We start from the raw sequence: 4,490 nt of genomic DNA, 5'->3' as shown, positions 1-4,490 counted from the left end.
TTCAGAAATGCTTTACAGAGAACGTTCTTAAACCGTTATTAAAACAAGTTCAGTATTATTTGCGCGTCCTACATCCAAAGGTGCGATCTTTGAATGTAATTCATACCTTTTTCTAATTTTAGTGCGCGCAAAATGCGTTCCATAATTCTCTTAACAAAATAAAATTGACAAGTGAGTCTACAACAGATTAAACGACTTTCATTCTTATTCTAAACGACATTCATTCTTATTCTCACCCAAGCGGTCCAGAATACGTTTTAACGATCTTTGTAATCCACAAATGTTTCCTGCTGAACTGAATTTTTCGACTTTTTTATGTGCGCAACTTTATTCCCCCGAGAAAAGAAAAGAAAAAAGATTTTAGTCTTTAGTTCACTTTTACGAGCGTTTCGAAAAGTTAAGGACGAAATGCTTTGTTAGCCTGTAGGCGGAACATTACGAAGGTGAGATTTTTGAGATCATTGTTGTTCGCTTATTGCTGTTAGTATTGGCGAGGGCAATGAACTCTCGATCAATTTCTCTCTATAAAAAAAATGGTCAAGTGAGTTCGACAAAAGAAAATACATTTGAGTTTTAAGTTCACAATGAAGAGCATCTCTTGAAGCGCACGAAGTGTTTTGTCCGTTCTGCCCGTGTAGGCGGAACTTTAGGGAGGTGTGATTTTTTTGCGATCATTGTTCTCGTTCGCTTGGTGTTTTGGGATTAATCCTTGGCGGCGCGAGCAATGTTTGCTTCCATTATTGTCGTATGATAATTACCTTTCTATATTTGACTATATAGCACAATACGGATCATCATTTTAAACTCAGCTTTGTCGCAGATAGATCTCTTGCGTTAGAATGTCGAAGTATTATGAGGTAATCAATCAATCAATCAATAAAGCTTTATTAACGGTATCACTTCATTAAAAATGCTCTTCCAGTGAGCCGTTTACAAAACAAAATTTTCAGAGAAACTACATTAATGCTAAAATATATCTATATATTAAGAAAATCTATCCTATAATTAATCACACAAAAATAAATCAACCTTAAAGGTACATTAAATAACTAAAATAAAATTCTATCTCAACTCCCTCAAGGCAATCCCTGGTTCAAGACAAAGATAGGGCAGACTTGAAAGAGTTGAGATTTATCTCGTCTTTAAGCACATTTTCTAGGCCATTCCACATGACTGCTCCCCTATAGCTAAAGGCCCTCTTAGCAGCTTCAGTACGGGGCCTTGGTACAAAAATGTTGTTCGAGGCACCTCGCACGTTGTAGGAATGAACCCCAGAGGTTGGTTTAAACATGTTCTTTAAACTCTCAGGGTAAAGGTTATTTAGAGATTTAAAAACACTTATTGCGAGCTGTTTAGAGCGTCTTTGCTCAAGGGTATCCCATCTCAAGTCTTGGAGGATATCCGCAGATCTTGTATTATAATCACTAAATAATATAATTCTCCCAGCCCTATTTTGCAATCTTTGGAGTCGGTCACACAGACCTTTTCCCATACATCCCCAGACTTCGGAGCAATAATCAAAATAAGGAGCGACTAAAGCATCATACATTTTAAGTAGGGTTTGGTGAGGCACCAGGGAACGAATACGTTTTAAGGCCCCTATACCTGCAGATACCTTTTTACAGATGGTATCTACATGAGATTGCCACCCCAATGCCTCGTCAACCTCTATTCCCAGATACCTATAATTAGTCACCCGAGTCAATTGTTGACTATTAACAGTAACGTTTAAGTCACCATTTAAATGCCTTAGTCGGTAGTGGCCTCCAATTATCATATATTTTGTCTTTTTGACATTTAATGTGAGTTTATTGGATTTCAGCCACTTTTGAACCTCATCCAAGTCTTTGTTTAACTTTTCTTCAAGAGTTGTGGGCTCATAGGCGGAAAGGGTAAGCGAGGTGTCATCAGCATACATGAGTGCAGATGATGACAGCTAGCATTCTTGTAGGTCATTTATATAAATGAGAAACAACAAGGGTCCAAGTACAGAACCTTGTGGGACCCCATAACTAACAGGAAGATAGTCTGATAGAGTTCCATTTACATAAGTACTCTGAAAGCGATTTGATAGGTATGATTTGAACCACTGAACTGCATGCGGGTCGAGACCATAAAGTTGCAGTTTTTTTAACAATATGCTGTGGTCAACCGTATCAAAGGCTTTCTTAAGATCCAGAAAGAGTGCACTGTTAATTACGCCATCATCAATATTTAAGTACCAGTTGTTAGTAGCTTCAAGCAAGGCAGTCAAAGTAGAATGCATCGGTCTGAAGCCATGCTGAGAAACTGTCAGCAAATTATTGTGAGTTAGGTACTCATAAAGTTGTTTGAAGATAACCTTTTCGATTATTTTACTGACAACTGGTAGAATAGATATAGGTCTATAGTTATTAGGATCAGACTTAATATCCTCCTTATATAAAATGAAAAATCAAAAGTTCTGGCCGTGCGATCCATCAACGGTAAAAAAGAATACAGAGTGAGATGGAAAAATTTTGGAAGTTCGGCCGATTGTTGGGTGCCGGAGGCAGATTGTAACAGAACGATTAAAAAAATTTGCTCAAAATTCATTGCTTTTTCGCCGCCATGTTTGTTTGCGCCGTCACGCGAGGTACCGCTGACCTCCCGCAAAACTGTGTTCAGCCACCTTTAAACATGAAAGCTATTAGGTCTATTAAGGGAGAGGGGGACTGGTGATTACACTGTTCTACTTTCAGAATTTCAACATTTGTAAATCTTCAACTGAGGAGAAATGCTTTTATATTTTACAGAAATGTAAGAGTAGTTTTAATAATGTTTTCCCCTTGAAAGGCAGCTTATTCAATCTCATTTGGGCTGGCAAGAGAAAAAGAAGCGGTGGTAACGGCACTACTCGGTCCACACTAGTGACACAATCTTATGCGTTTACGGCTGCATCACGAGAACGATGTTAATATCTGTTTACGATCTTATCTCTCTGCAGACCGTTTGCATGATCCATTACGCCGCTCCGCTTGTAAACGATACGCCCAAAAAAGGAAAGTTTAAAAACGAAGCAAATCAAACAGTAGAAAAATGAAACATGCTGGAAATAAGCGGTTGTTGAAAAACGTAGAATCGCAAGTCACGAAACTTCATTTTCTTGCTATTCTTTCAATTATTAATTTCTTAATTTTCCAAAACAGAACATACCGTTTCTGTGCATTTCTTTTAGTACAGAGAAGCCCCGTGATTAGCAGTGAACTAAATGCTAAAGCTAGTATAGGTGGAAGGTAGCTAAAGGAAATTACAGGGTGAAGGACGACCAATTAAGGCCCGGTTTAGACGGGAAACTTTTCATTAGCCGAACTTAAGGTGGCTCGACCCAGTATTTTTTTATTATTATTCTTATTATTATTTTTTAATTTTGGTAGACAAACCTTCCGTTTTTGATACTTAAACAGCTTACTCCTTACTGTAAATCCATTTTAACATATGGATTTGGGGATTGGCATGATTATCGCGTGACAATGACGTCACAATTGCTTTACCACCAAATCGAATTTCATCCCTCTTTCGCATTTTCTTTGGAAATGCTCTTCGCTACGTATACTTTGGGCGGTTGGATATTTTGAACTCTCATTACAAAAAGACTAATCATTTTGTAAACCATTAAAAATTCAACATGGACAATACAAACTGACTGGTGTTGCCGAAAGATAATAGTTTATATGGTAGTTAGATAATTAAATGTTCTTTTTGCGATGTCTATAAAATACTATTTTCCGTCCTTTTCCTAGTTTCCCCCCGACACCCGAAGGGTCGAAGTCATAATTTTTTTTTTTATTTACTCATATTTCACATTTTTTTATGATTTTATAAATTTCATGTTTTTTATGAATTGTTTTGTTTAGATTTTTATGAATATAATAGCTGTGGTCACACTACAGACTTTTTACCTAGGTAAACTCGACTTGTTGACAGTTTACCTAGGGAAACTTGATTTTTTAAGTGACCGATTTTTCCCTAGGTAACGTACCTCGGGGAAATTTTATCTTCTGGGGTTTGGATATGTCTCGTGAACAATAGACTTTCCCTTGACAGCTATCCCTAAGCGATAGCTTGGGAAAGAAGAAATACCGAGGTTGCTAGCTAATAGACGCTCATCAGCGAAGGTCTTGATGACAGAACTGGACATAACTCATGCTGTGAAAGAAATTTGGGGGGCACGAGTGGTCTACGTCTTCGCCTGTCTTCACCTTGCACGTTGATTTATCGTAAGAAATAACAGGGGCACTCAACGAGAATATAGTTCAAAACCACTTAAACATAGCATTGTTAAACGTGTTTTAGTATTTAAAGGTGGATATGGGCATATTTTTATCCCTATAAATTTTTCATCTGTTCGGATTTCCTAGCTGAAAATCTATTGATCTGAAAATTATAGGGATCAAAACTTACCTGTTCAAAAATTTCAGCCAGAAAAAAGGCTCCCGAAAATTCTAGGTGACCTTTTTAGGGTAAAAATC

Source organism: Porites lutea, chromosome 7 (assembly GCF_958299795.1).
Source record: "Porites lutea chromosome 7, jaPorLute2.1, whole genome shotgun sequence".
NCBI lineage: Eukaryota > Metazoa > Cnidaria > Anthozoa > Scleractinia > Poritidae > Porites > Porites lutea.
This window is presented reverse-complemented; position numbering follows the sequence as displayed.